General features: G+C 41.8%; 1 protein-coding gene across 1 annotated transcript in view; it reads right to left on the bottom strand.

The window, feature by feature from the left end:
* The window catches only part of RHCG (Rh family C glycoprotein), a 132,854-nt gene that overhangs the window by 98,741 nt on the left and 12,853 nt on the right, over positions 1–21,260 (bottom strand). The gene's annotated exons all lie outside the window — the stretch shown is intronic.

Below are 21,260 nucleotides of genomic sequence, written 5' to 3'. Positions count from 1 at the left end.
ACAATGGACCCCCCACATGTGATCCCATTTTGGAAACGACACCCCTCATGTAATGTAATAAGAGGTACAGTGAGAATTTACACCCCACAGGTGTCTGACAGATTTTTGGAACAGTGGTCCGTGAAAGTGAAAATGAAATTTTTCATTTGAACAACCCACTCTTCCAAAGATCTGTCAAACGCCATTGGGGTATAAATACTTATTGCACCCCTTTTTACATTCTGTGAGGGGTGTAGTTTCCAAATTGGGGTCACATGTGGGGTCCACTGTGCTGGCACCATGGGGGGCTATGTAAATGCACATGGCCCCTGCCATCCATTCCAAACAAATTCTCTTTCCAAAAGCTCAATGGCGCTCCTCCTCTTCTGAGCATTGTAGTGTGCCACAGCACTTGACGTCCACACATGGGGTATTTCCATACTCAGAAGAATGGGGTTACGAATTTTGGGGAAATTTTCTCCTATTACCACTTGAGAAAATGTAAAATTTGGGGAAAAACCTGAATTTTAGTGAAATCGTTTTTTCATTTACACACCCAACATTAACAAAAAGTCGTCAAACACCTGTGAGGTGTTAATGCTCCTTGTACCCCTTGTTATGTTCCTTGAGGGGTGTAGTTTCCAAAATAGTATGCCATGTGATTTTTTTTGCTGTTCTGGCACCATAGGGGCTTTCTAATAGTGACATGCCCCCCAAAAAACATTTCAGCAAAATTTGCTTTACAAAAGCCAAATGTGACTCCTCCTCTTCTGAGCATTGTAGTTCGCCCACAGAGCATTTTACGTCCTAACATGGGGTATTTCCATATTCAGAAGAGATGAGGTTACAAATTTTGGGGGGCATTTTCTCCCATCACCTTTTGTAAAAATTGAGAATTTGGGGAAAAAAACTTTTTTTTTTCATTTGCACATCCGACTTTAACTAAATAAAGCCGGTCCAGATGAAACGCGTTGGAGGTGATCGCAGGGATGTGGAATCTACCTTCTTTTTACATGTGGGGTCAAGTATTTATATTCTGACACCTTCACTCTTAGCACCTTATTTGTTTTGTTCTTTTTGCACTGCCTTATTGTATTTATCTCATACACATATATTTTGTGTTGCACATTGCACTTTATGCATAATTGCATCTCATAAGGTTAAATACACTTTTATGTTTTAAATATATTGTCACATTGTACGTACCTTATAGCAATAGGTGTTTTCATGATCCATTGGTGATCAATTGACTCCCGCATTTACATTTTCTTGTTTACATCCTTTTCCCGTCCCTGCCATCTTTTGCATTTTTTAAGCTCATTTTATATATTTACATATATATATTTTTTACTAATTAATTATACACATTATCAAATTGCGCTATTGATTATAATTTTTTTAAAATATATTTTTATGTATATTATATAGCTATATATTAATATTTTTTCATTTGTGTATGATATATGTACTTTTTTTGTAAAATAAAACTATATTTATTAACTTATAATATTTTCTTATTTACTTTATTATATACATTTTTTACTCTTAGTGGGTTCACCCTATACGCTGTAGTGGCGTATTTATAGGTTATTTAGTTGTTGTTTTGGGTTTTCCCCAATCTTATCTAGACCACAGTATATAGGACTTTTTTCTAGGTTGTTTTTAACAAAAAGTCATCAAACACCTGTGGGGTGTTAAGGCTCACTGGACCCCTTGTTATGTGGAGGGTTATGTGCCATGTGGGGTTTTTTCTGCTGTTCTGGCACCATTGGGGCTTCCTAAATGTGATATGCCCCCCAAAAACCATTACAGAAAAACTCACTCTCTAAAATCCCATTGTCGCTCCTTCCCTTCTGAGCCCTCTACTGCGCCCGCCGAACACTTAACATACACATATGAGGTATTTCCTTACTCAAGAGCAATTGGGTTACAAATTTTTAGAGGATTTTTCTCCTTATATCCCTTGTAGAAATTCTAAAATGTGGTCTACAAGTGTTAAAAAATTAAGATTTAGAAGTTTTTCCTTCACTTTGCTGCTATTCCTGTGAAACACCTAAAGGGTTAACATACTAACTGGATGTCATTTTGAATACTTTGAAAGGTGCAGATTTTATAATGGGGTCATTTATGGGGTATTTCTAATAAGAAAGCCCTTCAAATCCACTTCAAACCTGAACTGGTCCACGAAAAATTCAAATTTTGAATTTTTTTTGAAAAATTGGAAAATTGCTACTGAACTTTGAAGCCCTCTGATGTCTTCCAAAAGTAAAAACATGTCAACTTTATGATGCTAACACAAAGTAGCCATATTGTATTTGTGAATCAAAATATAATTTATTTGGAGTGTCTATTTTCCCTACAAGCAGAGAGCTTCATCAAATTTTGGAATTTTTTACCAAGAAATGATGCAAGTAACGACGAAATTTTACCACTAAAATAAAGTAGAATATAACCAGTGCGTAGAAAAAACAGAAGCCAGTGCACTCAGCCGATCAGCAGAACTTCTTTATTTCATAGTACAGCAGCATACATACTGAAAGTGGTTCTGGATGCAATCCCCGTGCAGATGGTGCAGAGCAGTTAGTAGGCAGGGGCGTTCACCGAAGCACAACGGTGCCGTTTCACGCCGATGGGCGTTTCTTCAGGCACACTCTGTAAACCGTCGGTGAACGTCCCTGCCTACTAACTGCTCTGCACCATCTGCACGGGGATTGCATCCAGAACCACCTTCAGTATGTACGCTGCTGTACTATGAAATAAAGAAGTTCTGCTGATCGGTAGTGTTGCTCGCGAATATTCGCAATTCGAATTTTATTCGCGAATATCGCATATTCGCGAATTCGCGAATATTCGCGAATATAGCGCTATATATTCGTAATTACGAATATTCTTTTTTTTTTTTTTTTCACAGTACACATCACAGTGATCATCCCTCTCTGCTTCCAGCTTATGTAGTGTAAGAAGGCTGTAATACTACTGTGTGAGACTGGTGTGCGAATTTTCGCATATACGAAAATTTGCATATGCTAATTTCCGCATATGCGCATTTTCGCTTATGCTAATTTTGCATATGCAAATTTTCGCATATGTTAATTTTCGCATACGCGAATATGCGCATATGCGAAAATAAAATGAGAATATTACGAATATGCGAATATTCGCGAATATGACGAATATTCGTCCATATATTCGCGAATATTCACAAATTCGAATATGGCCTATGCCGCTTAACACTACTGATCGGGTGAGTGCACTGGCTTCTGTTTTTTCTACACACTGGTTCTATATTTGGACTGTCATAGCCACTGTTGCACCCTCGTCTTACCCCGTCCATCCATACTTTGCGTCTGATATATTTTCCGCTTAGTATATACCAGCAGTGCCCAGGCTCCCCGCAGCCTCAGTCACGTTTATAAAGTAGAATATGTCATGAAAAAACAATCTCGGAATCAGAATGAAAGGTAAAAGCATCCCAGAGTTATTAATGCTTAAAGAGACAGTGGTGAGATGTGCTAAAAAAAAAAAGCTCTGGTCCTACAGTGAAAATTGTTCTTGTCCTTGAGGGGTTAATGTCCCTCACAGAGATCTTCACCTAACACTTTCTATCTCCTAAATGGCTGCTGAAGTTATGTGCATAGGGTTTTCTAGTGGTTTTGACTCCTGACTGGCTAGGAGAGCTGTTTGAAATGCATGATGTGATTTCCTAAGGACATGTTATCCTTCCTCCCTCTCCTTCCTGCCATGCAGCTGACTTAATTTTAGCAGGTTCTGCAGAACTGAACTGCCGAAGTTTGAGTTCTTGCTGAACCATAATGTTTGCAAAGTTTTTACCGGACTAGGTTTCTATGAGTTCTGTTCACTCATCTCTAGTCGTAAAGTTATGTAGCTGTTAGCTAAGATATTTAAAAAATAATAATTTTATATAGAACAGTTTATGTCTTCTAATCTAGGAATTTTTACTCAGTGTATTTAGTAAATATGTAGAGAAACGTGTAAAAGCTTGGTTATTTGACTAGTCTGGTGCCAAAATAGACTCTTGGTTGCAACGGGACTTTATTGGGCCAATACAGACTAACATAAGGCATGTTATAGAGTAAAGTACAGGGTGGGCCATTTATATGGATACGCCTTAATAAAATGGGAATGGTTGGTGATAATAACTTCCTGTTTGTGGCACATTAGTATATGTGAGGGGGGAAACTTTTCAAGATGGGTAGTGACCATGGTGGCCATTTTGAAGTCGGCCATTTTGAATTCAACTTTTGTTTTTTCAATAGGAAGAGGGTCATATAACACATCAAACGTATTGGGAATTTCACAAGAAAAACAAGGATGTGCTTAGTTTTAACGTAACTTTATTCTTTCATGAGTTATTTACAAGTTTCTCTTTGTTTACAGCCATTGACATGTCGTCGAGGTTAACACGTGAGGAAACCCTACCAGACCACCCATCTCCCATGCTACTGTTATCAAACTGCTTGCTAAGTTTTGTGAAACTGGTTCAGTGTTGGATTTGCCAAAATGTGGACGCATGAAATCTGTCACTAATGAAGAAACATCAGTAGCTGTCCTAGCTTCATTCAGCAAGAGCCCACAGCGAAGCACTCGCCGCATGTCACTGGAGATTGGCATTTGTCAAACATCCCTTCGGCGGATATTAGCTACTCACAAATGGCACCCTTACAAACTCCAGATACTGCAGCATCTCAACGAGAATGACCCAGATCAGCGCAGTGAATTTGGAGAATGGGCAAAACAAAAATTGGAACAAGACCCTCAGTTTACACAGAAGATTTTGTTCAGTGATGAGGCAAACTTTTATGTGAAAGGTGAAGTTAACAAACAAAACCACCGCTATTGGTCTGACACTAACCCTCATTTGATAGATCCCTCCAAGAATGTTGGAACACAAAAATTTATGGCATGGTGTGGTATATGGGGTACAAAGATAGTGGGCCCATTCTTCATCAATGGAAACCTCAAGGCCACTGGATATACGAAATTGCTACATGATGTGTTTCCCTCTTTATGCACTGAAGCTGGCACGTTCATTGAGTTTTTCCAGCAAGATGGTGCACCACCACATTATGGGTGTCAGGTCCAAGCATTCCTAGATGAACAGTTTCCTAGAAAGTGGATTGGTCGTCGTGGGCCAGTTGAATGGCCCCCAAGGTCTCCCGATCTGACCCCCTTAGACTTCTATCTTTGGGGTCATCTGAAGGCAATTGTCAATGCTGTGAAGATGCGAGATGTGCAGCACCTTAAACTACAGATACTGGAAGCCTGTGCTAGCATTTCTCCTGCGGTGTTGCTATCAGTGTGTGAAGAGTGGGAGAAGAGGATTGCATTGACAATCCATCACAAAGGGCAGTACATTGAACACATTTTAAAAGTGGTCAGAAACTTGTAAATAACTCAAGTTTGATGTGTCACATGACCCTCTTCCTATTGAAAAACAAAAGTTGGATTCAAAATGGCTGACTTCAAAATGGCCGCCATGGTCACCACCCATCTTGAAAAGTTTCCCCCCTCACATATACTAATGTGCCACAAACAGGAAGTTCATATCACCAACCATTCCCATTTTACTAAGGTGTATCCATATAAATGTCCCACCCTGTAGTATAATGGACATTGACGTTTTATTACTAGGAAAGTGATTTTCAGAGGTCTTAGTTGTGAGATCTTGAACAGTCAGACATTGATGGCATATTCTATCAATGAGACCTCAATGGTTCTACCACAAAAAAGCAAACAAACCTTGAAGCCAATAAAAGGTAGACTCTGATGAATTTATAAAGGGCACAAATTGTCTTCCGCCTATTCGGGAATATAGCACTATATATTCGTAATTACGAATATTCTTTTTATTTTATTCACAGTACACATCACAGTGATCACCTCTCTCTGCTTCCAGCTTGTGTGGTGTAAAGAAGGCTCTAATACTACTGTGTGAGACTGGCGTGCGAATTTTCGCTTATGCTAATTTGTGTATATGCAAATTTTTCCAAAACGCGACTATTACAAATATGCGAATTTTGCGAATATATGACAAATAGTCATCCATATATTCGCAAAATATCGCAAATTTGAATATGGCCTATGCCGCTCAACACTACTAGAGACACTCTGAGATAGGGGAAGGTACCAATATGTAACAATGTAACCCTGTTACTGGCATTCATAATAAGGTCACTGCCCTTGGTTGCACTTTGGTTTGCACTATTGGGTGCTTCTATGGCACTTCATCTATTAATGGGGGTCACACTTTATGGAGTGTTATCCATCATTTAAAGCAGTTTATGTTCACTGCATCTGAATTCTCACTAAAACCTTCTCTTAGATACTGTAAAATAGTATGGAATGTGGTATTTTTCAGAGATTTCAGAGATTTGAGTGTCAACGTTATATATTTAGAACTACTGACAGTACAATACTATTTCAGAGATGGGGATGTAGGGCATACTGGTTACAGATTACACCATATATGCACATGGAGTATTCAATCGGTAAATAAGACATCCATGACCTAATGTATACTGTGCCAGGCCACAGGGGAGGAGTATTGTACTTGTAATACTCCATACACACATATATATATATATATATATATATATATATATATATACACACATATATATATATATATATATATATATATATAGATGGACACTCAATTACACTAGACACCCTTCAATTATGATAGGCATACCCATGGCTATAGTATAGATGTCAAGCCATGAAAACAGGGAATAGGGAAGTGATGGAGCTGAGACTCAGGCTATCACCTTGAAGGAGAATGGAAGCAAGGTCACCCAGTTAGAAGATGAATCCACCACTTTGGAAACCATACCCTCCCAGGGAAATGCCAAGGATGGTAAGACAAGAATAACAATATTCAAGCTCATATAATTCCTACATGAATAACCTATACTAAGGAGTGGGAATTTTTATGATAATTTATTGATTGATTGATTTACTATCCATGTTTTCAAGAAGAATATGAATGTCTGTTTTTTTTAGTTTTTTTTAAGAGCTCTAACATTCCCCCAGTCATAAACCTTTTACGAATGTAAGGTTTTTAACAAACACAAATGGGATTTAGTTATATTCTTACTTATGTGCTTCACTTTGAGGCTTACTTGTATTTTACGATCCCTAGGATCCCATTGGCTGGATTATGACCCTTCCTCAACCAGTCTATACAACATGGGTGGTTTATACTCTTTCAACTTACTATATTGCTATAGGAAATTCACTGTATTTTTAGTAATATAGTAATAGCGAATTTACTTTTTATTACCTAGTCTATGCTATACGTAGCCCTAGTGAAAGCATAGCTAATGGGTAAACTATGTTAATGTGAGATGGTAACCTGAAGAAATAGTTGGGCAGAGATAAGAGTAGAGGAAAACATAAGCGATAACACTTTGCTAACATATTACACCCTAAAGCGATATTCAAAACATTTATCATTGCACTTCTTTACAGCTTAGACATACTTGAAACTCCTTCAAAGACTTTTAAGCCAATGCTATTAGCAAGAAACAAATTAACCATAAATCAGAAACAGTAAAAATGTACAACTTTTGTAAAGGACATTACCATAGGGGATCAGTGCACTAAATCATCAAGTCTAAAAGTGGATTTTCAAAGAGACCCTACAGATATATCGAATAGAGATCAGCGAATCGAAACTAAGTCAAATTAGTTCCAAATTTCATGAAAAATTCGATTTGGACCGAATCCGAACTTCTACGTGATTCTAAATAACAAATTTCTTCATTAGCAACACCCCTGTGATCGCCCTGTATAATGCATATGTTACGCCTAGCGCTCCGGGTCCCCGCTCCTCCCCGGAGCGCTCACGGCGTCTTTCTCCCTGCAGCTCCCCGGTCAGCGCTGACCGGGAGCGCTGCTCTGCCATGCCCGTTGGGGATGCGATTCGCACAGCGGGACGCGCCCGCTCGCGAATCGCATCCCAGGTCACTTACCCGTTCCCGTCTCCTGCGGTCATGTGCTGGCGCGCGCGGCTCCGCTCTCTAGGGCGCGCGCGCGCCAGCTCCCTGAGACTTAAAGGGCCAGTGCACCAATGATTGGTGCCTGGCCCAATTAGCTTAATTGCTTCCCACCTGTTCCCTGGCTATATCTAGTCTCCTCCCTTGCACTCCCTTGCCGGATCTTGTTGCCTTGAGCCTAGTGAAAGCGTTTTGTGTGTTTATACCCTGTGTACCAGAACTTCTGCTATCGCCCCTGACTACGAACCTTGCCGCCTGCCCCCGACCTTCTGCTACGTCCGACTTTGCTTCTGCCTACTCCCTTGTACCTCGCCTATCTTCAGCAGCCAGAGAGGTGAGCCGTTGCTAGTGGATACGACCTGGTCACTACCGCCGCAGCAAGACCATCCCGCTTTGCGGCGGGCTCTGGTGAAAACCTGTAGTGTCTTAGAACCGGTCCACTAGCACGGTCCTCGCTATCCCTCTCTGGCACAGAGGATCCACCTCCTGCCAGCCGGCATCGTGACAGTAGATCCGGCCATGGATCCCGCTGAAGTTCCTCTGCCAGTGGTCGCTGACCTCCCTACGCTGGTCGCCCAGCAAGCTCGTCAGATCGCCCAGCAGTCGCAACAGATAGCGCAACAAGATCACCAGCTGTCGTACTTGACCACCATGACACAGCAACTCCAGTCACAACTACAGCAAGTACAGTCGCAGCTACAGCAGCAACAATCATCTCCTCCGCCAGCTCCAGCACCCCTTCCGCGGCGAGTGGCCGCTCCTAGCCTCCGCCTGTCCTTGCCGGACAAATTTAATGGGGACTCTAAGTTTTGCCGTGGCTTTCTTTCGCAATGTTCCTTGCACTTAGAGATGATGTCGGATCAGTTTCCTACTGAAAGGTCTAAGGTGGCTTTCGTAGTCAGCCTCCTGTCTGGAAAAGCCCTCTCATGGGCCACACCGCTCTGGGACCGCGATGACCCCGTCACTGCCTCTGTACACTCCTTCTTCTCGGAAATTCGAAGTGTCTTTGAGGAACCTGCCCGAGCCTCTTCTGCTGAGACTGCCCTGCTGAACCTGGTCCAGGGTAATTCCTCCGTTGGCGAGTACGCCATTCAATTCCGTACTCTTGCTTCTGAACTATCCTGGAATAATGAGGCTCTCTGCGCGACCTTTAAAAAAGGCCTATCCAGCAACATTAAAGATGTTCTGGCCGCACGAGAGACTCCTGCTAACCTGCATGAACTCATTCATCTAGCCACTCGCATTGACATGCGTTTTTCTGAGAGGCATCAAGAGCTCCGCCAGGAAAAGGACTTAGATCTCTGGACACCTCTCCCACAGTCTCCACTGCAATCTGCGCCTAGGCCTCCCGCCGAGGAGGCCATGCAAGTGGATCGGTCTCGCCTGACCCTGGAAGAGAGGAATCGCCGTAAGGAAGAGAATCTTTGTCTGTACTGTGCCAGTACTGAACATTTTTTGGTGGATTGCCCAATCCGTCCTCCACGTCTGGGAAACGCACGCTCGCACTCAGCTCTCGTGGGTGTGGCGTCTCTTGATGCCAAGTCGGCTTCTCCACGTCTCACGGTACCTGTTCGGATTTCCACTTCAGCCAGCTCTCCCCTCTCAGCCGTGGCCTGCCTGGACTCTGGAGCTTCTGGGAATTTTATTCGGGAGTCCTTGGTGAATAAATTCCGCATTCCGGTGACCCGTCTTGTCAAGCCACTCCACATTTCCGCGGTCAACGGAGCCAGGTTGGATTGCACCGTGCGTTACCGCACGGAGCCCCTCCTAATGTGCATCGGACCTCATCACGAGGAGATTATATTTTTTGTCCTTCCTAATTGCTCTTCTGAAGTTCTCCTTGGACTACCCTGGCTTCAACACCATTCCCCAACCCTGGATTGGTCCACTGGGGAGATCAAGAGTTGGGGTCCCTCTTGTTCCAAGGACTGCCTTCTACCGGTTCCCAGTACTCCCTGCCGTGACCCTGTGGTTCCTCCTGTATCCGGTCCCCCTAAGGTCATTAAGGACTCTGCCTGCCACAGGAAATGCCCCTCCCCCCCTCCCAGTTCCATCAGGCAAGCTTCTGTGTCCCCTCATGGCCCTCGTCCTGGTGTCACACTGCCCCGTGCCAGGTCTCGCCCTCTGCCCTCTCTCCCCATTCCTACTCCTGCGGTTCTGCCTGCCGTTGAGGAATCCCTCCATCCTTTCCCGGTGTCCTCATCCCAGGGGAGGCAGTTACCCGATAAAGAGAAGGGGAGACCTAAGGGGGGGGGTACTGTTACGCCTAGCGCTCCGGGTCCCCGCTCCTCCCCGGAGCGCTCACGGCGTCTTTCTCCCTGCAGCTCCCCGGTCAGCGCTGACCGGGAGCGCTGCTCTGCCATGCCCGTTGGGGATGCGATTCGCACAGCGGGACGCGCCCGCTCGCGAATCGCATCCCAGGTCACTTACCCGTTCCCGTCTCCTGCGGTCATGTGCTGGCGCGCGCGGCTCCGCTCTCTAGGGCGCGCGCGCGCCAGCTCCCTGAGACTTAAAGGGCCAGTGCACCAATGATTGGTGCCTGGCCCAATTAGCTTAATTGCTTCCCACCTGTTCCCTGGCTATATCTAGTCTCCTCCCTTGCACTCCCTTGCCGGATCTTGTTGCCTTGAGCCTAGTGAAAGCGTTTTGTGTGTTTATACCCTGTGTACCAGAACTTCTGCTATCGCCCCTGACTACGAACCTTGCCGCCTGCCCCCGATCTTCTGCTACGTCCGACTTTGCTTCTGCCTACTCCCTTGTACCTCGCCTATCTTCAGCAGCCAGAGAGGTGAGCCGTTGCTAGTGGATACGACCTGGTCACTACCGCCGCAGCAAGACCATCCCGCTTTGCGGCGGGCTCTGGTGAAAACCTGTAGTGTCTTAGAACCGGTCCACTAGCACGGTCCTCGCTATCCCTCTCTGGCACAGAGGATCCACCTCCTGCCAGCCGGCATCGTGACAGCATAGATACATGCGGCTTTCTCCTGCGCTCTCATCTCTGCAATAGATAGGAAAATTGCAGCAGGTGTTAGGAGTAACAGCTGCCGTGATGTGTCCTCAACTGCAGGTACTACTGCTCCCAACATGGAGCACACTCTGCTCCATGCTGACATTTATAGTACCTGCATTAATAGACAGATTGCTGCATGTGTCACTTCTGACATCTGATGTGATCGTCCAGTATAACGTATAGATGCCGGCGGACGCTCTTCTCCTACTGTAGTATGAGTACATGCCGTATATACACCTATTATTCATATTTCCCCCAGAGAGCTGTGATTGGCTGGAACCATCTGGCCAATCACAGCTCTTTGCTTGAAATATGAATAGGTGCATATATATATATATGGCAGTGCAGGAGACCCTAGCAGAGCCGACGGCCACATCATTGCTTTGTACAGGAGGATCGCAACGGGTGTCAGAAGTGACACGGGTGATCTGTCAATTAGTACAGGCACTACTACTCCCATCATGGAACAGTGTGTTCCATGCTGGGAGTAGTAGTACTACCTAAAAATGTATTTAAGTGAAAAACACACACACACACACACACTCTACATTTTTATTATTGTCAGCTACATTTTTAGTGCCCTGCCTTCCCACATAAATTTATCCCTGTTTAATCCTTAACCATCAAGTATGTATATATTTACGTCCTTGGCCGGCTCCCTCGATATAACGCGGGGTCACGCCGTTCGGTTATATCGGGTCGGTTCCGGCATGTAACTGAAGCTGGGACCCGGGGCTAATAGTGCCCAGCAGCGATCGTGATGCTGCACACTATTAACCCTTTAGACGCGGCGTTCAAAGTTGAACGCCGCGTCTAAAAGGAAAGTAAAAGCCTTCCGGCTTCTCAGTGGGGCTGATCGGAACCACCGCAGTGAAAATGCGGTGTCCCGATCAGCTAGGACGCAAGCGGAGGTCCTCTTATCTTCCTCTGGCACACCCGATCGGCGATTGATTGCTCCAAGCCTGAGATGCAGGCTTGAGCAATCGACCGCCAATATCACTGATCAATGCAAAGCTATGGTTTTGCAGTGATCAGTGTAAAAGATTAGTGTGTGCAGTGTTATAGCCCCCTATGGGAGCTATAACACTGCAAAAAAAAAGTGTAAAAAAAAAGTAAGTAAATGTGATTTAACCCTTTCCCTAATAAAAGTCCAAATCACCCCCCTTTTCCCATAAAAAAAACATGTCAATAAAAATAAATATAAACATATGTGGTGCGTAAATGTCCGAGCTATAAAAATATATAATTAATTAAACCGCACTGTCAATGGCGCACACGCAAAAAAATTCCACAGTCCAAAATAACGTCAAAATCACTTTTTATATAATGAAAAAATGAATAAAAAGTTATCAAAAAGTCTGATCATTACAAAAACCGTACAGTTAAAAACTTCAGTGCAAAAATTGAGCCCTCATACTGCCCTATTCGCGGTAAAATAAAAAAGTTATAGGGGTCAGAAGATGACAATTTTAAACGTATAAATTTTCCTGCATGTAGTTATGATTTTTTCCAGAAGTACGACAAATTCAAACCTATGTAGGGTATCATTTTAATTGTATGGAGCTACAGAATAAAGATAAGGTGTCATTTTTACCGAAAAATTTACTGCCTAGAAATGGAAGCCCCCAAAAGTTACAAAATGGCGTTTTTTCTTCAATTTCATCGCACAATGATTTTTTTTTCTGTTTCGCCATAGATTTTTGGGTAAAATGACTGATGTCACTGCAAAGTTGAATTGGTGGCGCAAAAGATAAGCCATCATATGGATTTTTAGGTGCAAAATTGAAAGGGTTATGATTTTTAAAAGGGGAGGAGGAAAAAACGAAAACGCAAAAACGGAAAACTCGTGGTCCTTAAGGGGTTAAAAATTAATGAACCCCTTAAAGACCAAGGACGTAAATTTACGTCCTGGTGCTGCGGTACTTAGCTCACCAGGACGTATATATTTGCGTCCTGTACATGACTGCAAGCATCGGAGCGATTGCTTGGATCACACGTGGCTGGTCCTGGCTTCTGATCGCAGCTAGGGACCCGCCGGTATTGGCCGACATCCGAGATTGCACGGATATCTGCCAATAACCTCTCAGATGCCGTGATACGGATTGCAGCATCTGCAGGAGTGCGGTAAGAAATATGGATGATTGGATCGGTTGCAGCGCTGCCGCAGCGATCCGATCATCCAGAACGGCACACGGAGGTCTCCTCTCCTGCCTCCGTGACCTTCCATGGGTCTTCTGCTCTGGTCTGAGATCGAGCAGACCAGAGCAGAAGAGGACCGATAACACTGATCAGTGCTGTGTCCTATGCATAGCACTTAACAGTATTAGCAATCAAAGGATTGCTATTAATAGTCCCCTATTAAAGTATAAAAATAAAATTATAAAAAGTAAAAAAAAGTTTTAAATTTTTTTTAAAAAAACCCATCCCCAATAAAAATGTAAAATGTCAGTTTTTTCCCCATTTACCCCGATGAAGTGTAAAAAAAAAAAAAATTTATACACATATTTGGTATCGCCGCATGCTAAAATGTCCATCCTATTTAAAATATAATGTTATCGATCCAGTACGGTTAACGCACGTTTAAAAAAAAAAAGCAAAATAGCAGCTTTTTTGTCACATTTTATTTAAAAAAATGTTATAAGAAAATTAATTAAAGTTTTATATACACAAATATGGTACCAATAAAAAGTAAAGATCATGGCGCAAAAAATTAGCTCTCATACCGCCGCTTACACGGAAAAATAAAAAAGTTATAGGTCATCAAAATAGAAGGATTTTAAACATACTAATTTGGTTAAAAACTTTGCGATTTCTTTAAAAGCGCAACAAAAATTGATTAAAAAGTATTTAATCGTATTGACCCACAGAATAAAGTGCACATGTAATTTATACTGTCATTTGTACGGCGTGAAAACGAAACCTTCCAAAATTTGCAAAATTGCGGTTTTCTTTTTAATTTCCACACACAAATTTTTTTATTTTTTTTTGTTGCGCCATACATTTAATGCTAAAATGAGAGATGTCATTGCGCAGGAACTGGTCGCGCAAAAAACAAGCCCTCATAATAGTTTGTGGAGGAATGATCGCACCAGATCTCACTTCTTAGACCCAATGCAATTAGAAGTTATTAAACGGGAGCTGGCGGCATGCTCCACTCCCCTGCAATGTATGATGTATTTTACTTTCATTTTTAAATTCCCAACCGGGAGCCCTGAAGGGTCGGTATGGAGGAGGGATTTTAAACTTCAATGCTCCTTACTGTATAATCACATTCCCCCTTAAGTATATTAATTTTATTCCCTCCATGTGTTTATGTATGATTCCCCCCCTGCCTGCTGCCCGGTCATCTTCTAGCGCTGTCACAGCGCACATCGCTAGAAGATGACCGGGCAGCAGGCAGGGGGAGAATCATACATATACAAATGGGGGAATACAATGAATAAACTTAAGGGGGAATGTGATTATACGGTAAGGAACACTGAAGTTTAAAAACCCCGCTGGGAGCCCTGAATGGCGGGGAATTTAAAAATGAAAATAAAATACATTGTACATCGCATGGGAGCGGAGCATGCCGCCCGCCCCCCTGTTAAATAACTTCTAATCGAATCAGGTCTCAGAAGTGAGACCCGGTGCGATCATTCCCTCAGCCCCTGTACTACAACCCCCATCATGCAACAGAGTCTGTTCCATGATGGGAGTAGTAACACAAACAGTAATGTAGCCTCCCCAGCCACCGGCAGACTCCCGGTGCCAGGGAACTACTACTCCCATCATGGAAATAAGTATGTTCCATGATGGGAGAAGTAGTAGACCCGCCTGTGGGAGTCTGTAGGCAGAGGTGTTAAAACGGCCATACATGACGGATGTCATAACGTGTCTTAACAGATGAATATGCCTGTTATTTTGACGGACGTTATCCAGCCGTTAGCACCCATTATTTTCATCCGTTATTATACATCTGTTTTTTTTACAGAAAATTGATTTTTAATAATGGAGGAATACTCATAGGGTGAAAAATGTAGTGTTTGTGTGTTTTTTTCACTTTTTTTTTTTTTTTTTACAATTCTTAGGTAGTACTACTACTCCCAGCATGGAACACACTGTTCCATGATGGAAATAGTAGTACCTGTACTAATTGACAGATCGCCCTGGGTCTGTTGCTATCCTCCTGTATAATGTATGGATGCGGCGCAGCTCTTCTATGGTCCCCTGCACTGACGTATATATACACCTATTCATATTTCTGCAGAGAGCTGTGATTGGCCAGATGGTTCAAGCCAATCACAACTCTCTGTGGCAAATATGAATAGGTGTATATATAAGTCAGTGCAGGTGACCAGAGAAGAACGGCCGGCCACATCTATACATTATACAGGAGTAGTGTTGAGCACAAATAGTCGTAATGCTAATTTTTATCGCAAATATCGGCACTTCGCGATTTCGCGAATATTTAGAATATTTTATGACGAATATGATGATGAATGTTCGTGTTTTTTTGCATGCAAATTTTTATGCAAATTTTCCATGCAAATCTATCACATGGGTCTGTTTTTGTTTTTTTCAGATTCAAATTTTTATGCAAATTTTCAATGCAAATTTTTTCATGGAAAAAAAGTGAATAAACATAGCAAATATGCGAATTTTGGTGAACATAGGAAGAATAATCATCAATATATTTGCAAAATATCGTGAATTTGAATATGTCCCCTGCTGCTCATCACTATACAGGAGGATCACAGTGGCTGCCGATCACGGGGCCGGAGCGTTGTGATGTCAAGGCTCCGCCCCATTTGACGTCACGCTCCACCCCCTCAATTCAAGCCTATGGGAGGGGGCGTGGCGGTACGATCGCTTTTTATTCATATTTTTATGGTATATGAAGTGAGCATAAATGCACAATCTTGGACTTTGGCATTTTTTTACCTGTACGCCATCGACTGTGTGGTTCAGCTAACCTAATGTTTTATTAGTTCGGACATTTACGCACACGCGGCGGTACCACATATGATTATTTTTATTCTTTATTATATTATTTTATTTAAAAAATGGGAAAAGGGGGGTGATTTAAACTTTTAATAGGAAAGGGATTAATGAACTTTTATGAAGTTATTTTTTTTTTACTTTTTTTTTTAGCAATCTTGTGATTGCATACCCTGATCAGTGTTATGCCATTGCAAAGCACTGATCAGTGAAACCGACGTTCTGCTGCTCTAAACTGCTGCGAAGGCATGGAGCAGTAGATCGCCGATCGGACAACGAAGAGACAGGTAAGGAACCTCCCTTCGTCCGGTAAGCTGATCGGTACATCGTGATTTTGTCGCGATAGTCCCGATAAGCTCCGCTGAGCTGCTGGGATTCTTTAACTTTCAGTTTAGACACTGCAATCAACTTTGATTGTGGCATCTAAAGGGTTAATACTGGGCATCAACCCGAATGGCCATGTCTGGCATTAGCCGTTGGTCCTGGCTGCCCGTAGCACCCGAGACCCACCGGGTTTAACCCGTTCTCTGCAGGTGAGAATGGTTTAAACCCATTAATCTGAACCAGGCCATATAGGTATGCCCTGAGTCCTTATGTATCGGGGATGCAGGGCATATGCATACGCCCTGCATCCCCAGAGGTTAAATGTATAAATAATATATTTTTTATAACTAATGTTTAAATTTTTTTATTAGTAATGTATTTTAATATTGTGTTTAATAAAGTGTGTCTATATGTGTGTTTCACTTTTTTTTCTCTATTTTATACATTTTTTAGGTAGTACTGCTAGTCCCAGCATGGAACAGATGGAAGCAGTAGTACCTGTACAAATAGACAGATCATAGCAGGTGTCACTCCTGACACCAGATGTGTCAGGTTTCTGCGGGAAATATGAATAATAGGTAAATATACGGCATATAGTGCTATTACAGTGAGACCAAAGAAGAGCGGTGGGCCGCCCCCATTTATAAATTGTACAGGACGATTGCATCAGGTGTCGGAAGTGGCACCCGCTAGGATCTGTCTATTAATGCAGGTGCCACAGCTCCCATCATGGAGCAGAGTGTGCTCCATGTTGGGAGCAGTAGTACCTGTAGTTAAGGACAGATCAAACACCTGATGCGATCATCCTATCTAGATGCAAGAAAGCTGCTCGCATCTATACATTATACAGGACGATCGCAGCGGGTGTCAGGAGTGACACTCGGGGTGATCTGTCTATTAGCACAGGTACTACTACTCCCATCATGGAACAGTCTGTTCCATGCTGGGAGTAGTGGAACTACCTAAAAATGTTTAAAAAAAATAGAGAAAAAAAAGTGAAACGCGTGTACATACACTTTATTAAACAAATTATTAAAATGCATTACTAATAAAAATTCACAGAGAATTTATTCGGATTGAAAAGATTTTAAAAAAAAATTTTATTCGGCAAATCGGCCGAATCAAATTTTTCAAAAATTCACTTATCTCTAATATCGATATTAAAAAAAGAAAAACTTTTAGGCTATGAACAGACACAAATTATGTCTGGCATTTTTCTGTCATTCTGGAGTTTTTCTCATTACTAGTTATATGATACTTATATAATGTGACATAAGGATGTACATCATTTTTCCCACCTATAAAGGTTTAAGAAGAAAAAGTGACACAATTTCTATTAAAAAAAAAAAATGCCATAGCCAGAGCATAATGCAGCTGAAAAATGCCATCAAAGGCTGAAAAATTGCAAAAAAAAAATCATGTGGGTATGTGGCTTCAAATTTCTCTATTAAGTCTCAGCAAAGATCTGGACGCAGTGTTTTTGGTTGGGCGAGTGTGGCATTTCTGGGGGTATTTTTGGCCGCCACGCTCCCTCCCATAGACTTGTATTATGGGGGTGGGGCCGTGACGTCACGATCCTCTGGCCCCTGCATCGCCATACATCAGTCATGGAGCGAAGCTTGCTCTGTGCACCAGATGACAGGGATGCTGCAGGAGAGATCGCTGGGGTCAGACATCTTATTCGCTATCCTTTGGATAGGGGATAAAATGTCTAGGGGCAGAGTAGTTCCTTTTATGGTACGTTAACACGAGTGGATCCCCGGCACGTATTACGCTGTGGATCCGCCGCTGAAAGACCGCTGTATGCTGTCTTTACAGGTGCCTGCTCGGAGTGGCAATACGCCGCTACAAGCCCACACACTGAAGCCATGTGCGAGTCGATTTGCACGCGCAGTGTACTTGGACGCATTGCTGCCGTTCCCTTGCTCTATGAGCTAGGCCGAGAGCTGCCGCAATGCGCGAGTATACTGGGGATCCGCTCATGTGAACATACCCTTAAATACATTTCTGGCTTTAGCTCAACAACTGCAGTGGCAGGTTTCCGAAAAAACCTGTGTGGATACCTAGCCTCTAGTCAGTTTCTGGCTACATAATAAGAGCATGTTTGTATCCCTCATAATATATAAATTATTAAGCAACTCTTCTTAGAACTCTGTGTTTTCCCCAGTTATTCCTCCTAGAAATGTATGAATAAATTGGCACCTTGATGTAAGCAGTTGTGGGCATGTACCAGTGTCAGACTATGTAGGTACAAACCTCTGTGACAAGACAAATAGCAACACTCAGTTTCTAGGATGAATAACAGAGGATGGCCTAATGCAGAATTCTAACAAATAATGTCCTAAATTGTTATTGAAAATTGTTATTGGGCGCATTTACCACAAATCAAACAATTACAAAAACCTACAATCATAGGAACACAACAATAGATAAAACATAAATCATTTTATTGACAATCCAATACTGTGTAATGACAGGCAGAAACTGATTATAGATACTTAGGGAGGAATTCATCATTTATGGTCTACTCTCCATACATGTTCTGGTGATTTTGACATGCCTGGGACAAATTCATGAAATGTCGCAGCTGTGAAAAATCGTCTCTTACAAATGGAATACATGCCTAATATTACACTGTGTGAATCCAGTCTTAGCTGTAGCCTATATACAGTAGATATACTTAGCATCCAGCAGTAGCACTGCATCCATGTACAATACTTTCAATGTTAATACAGGTGACACAATACATATTGCTTTGAATATTATTTATATTACGGAGGTGAGGGTGTATTGAAAGAGTTGTAGTCTAGCTATACAGTACATCTGGTAGCAAGCTATGAGACATACAATGATCAGTCACAATGTTAAAACTACAGACAGATAAGGTGAATGACATGCATGTTTTATGGATATGGCACCTGTTAGGCTGTGTTCACATGTCACACTTAATTAGCTAAATGCAATGTAAATCATGGTACAATTGCACTATTTTAACAGAGCACTATTTTAACAGAGCACTATTTTAACAGAGCACTATTTTAACAGAGCACTATTTTAACAGAGCACTATTTTAATAGTGGTAAAATGCCAGCAGTGCTGCAATGGGGTTCCACTGATTAAATGCCACATGTGAATGCAGCTTTATGGGGTAGGCTAAATTAGACAACTAAAGAACTGTTTGGTCTTGACGTTGATATGTTGGAAGAAGTAAATGGTCAGTTGTTAGGCTCTAAGTGACTTTGACAATGGCCAAATTGTGATGGATGAAATACCGGGTCTGTGAACCTAGAAAATTAATATGTTGTTTGTGCGGTGTTGAGAACATACAGTAGTTAATTCCTACTTTGGAAGGACAACTGGTGATCCTGGGCAGCCAATGCTTATTAATCTTCATAAGGAGAGAACTTTTGTAGCACAAATTGCTATGCTTGCTGACAACAATGCTGTCCACCACTAAAGGGTCTAACATGGGTACATGTGGCATGGAGCAAGGGAAAAAAAAACATCTAATTCTAATGAATCATGTGGATGGCCGTACCTTTACCTGATGACTGTATCTGTACTTAAACATTGTTAAAGACCAAGTTCAGTAATGATTTTAAGGTGTTGACTTTACCTCTAAAATTTCCGAGGTCTCAATTCAATTGAGCATCTTTGGGATGTGTTGAAAAAACAAGTCTGATCTATGGGGACCACACCTCATAATTTATAGGACTTAAAGGGGTACTCCGCTGTTCAGTGCTTGGAACAAACTGTTCCGAATGCTGGAGTTAGTGCCAGGAGCCCCTGACTTCATAGCCCCACCCCCTTATGACTTCACGTCCCGACCCCTCAATGCAAGTCTATGGGAGGGGGCGTGATGGCTTGGTATCAGATACTAGTGGACACCTTGAAAGGATTTGTGGAGTACATGACTTGATTGATCAGAGCTGTTTTGGTAGCACAAGGAGGACCTACAAAATAATAGGCAGGTAGTGTAATGCTATGACTGATCAGTGTATATGTGCAGATTGCAAGAAAGCTAAACTTGCAGTGTGGGATGGACTGTTATGTGAGATGAGCGAACCTATAGAACAAATAGCTGAACAGAAAGCAGTGGCAGTCAATGGGGGTCATATTCAAAACTCTTCACATCAAAATTTTGGCGCGAAAAAGTTCACATCAGATATTTAAAGTGTTTTACATGAGAATTATCCAAAGTTTACACTAGTCACACCAGTTTTGCAAAAGTGGGTGTGGCTATGTATATTTCATGTTTTACATGATATTTTCAAAGGGGTGAGAGTCCATCAAAAATTTCACACCAGCTTTTTTCTAGAGTAGAAATCACAGAAGTGGTTGCAGTGTTTTTTTTTTTTTCTTTAGTTTTTTGGGGGAAAGGCGTTATTTAATCAATTATTAAAAAATAAATGATTATTATTGGAAAATGTTATTTAAAAAAATAAAAAAAAATTTTGTTCATCGTTACTGCACCTGATCTCACATTTAAGCCCCAGAAATGTTTTATTTATACATTTATCGCTTGTCTGGGCACTAGTAATCATGGAATATTAGATGCTGGAAAAGACTGGTATGACTAAAGCTCATCTTAAACTTAAGAAAAGTGAACAATTTAAACAAAACAATCGTTCATTGGGTGAAATGTAACATTAACGATTGTTTTAGCCGAACGGTGACAGACTGTTATTGTCTGAAAAGAAATCGGTCATGTTAGTAATTTTTGGGCATTTGGACGACAGATCTTTAGTTTATAATAACCCAAAAAAAAATCTTTCTCCTGATTGATCATGTATAACCAGTTTAAACAAATGAAATGGCCAATATGGACTAAAATGTGTAGAGTTATGCCTGTGAAATGATCATTCATGAGATGATGATATACTTTAAGGTAAAACAAATTGACACTGCTTGACATTCAGATAAAAAAAAAAAATCTTACTATAACTTAT

This window comes from Hyla sarda, chromosome 4 (assembly GCF_029499605.1).
Source record: "Hyla sarda isolate aHylSar1 chromosome 4, aHylSar1.hap1, whole genome shotgun sequence".
Lineage (NCBI taxonomy): Eukaryota > Metazoa > Chordata > Amphibia > Anura > Hylidae > Hyla > Hyla sarda.
The sequence above is the reverse complement of the archived record's forward strand: the minus strand, read 5'-3'. Positions and strand labels throughout refer to the sequence as shown.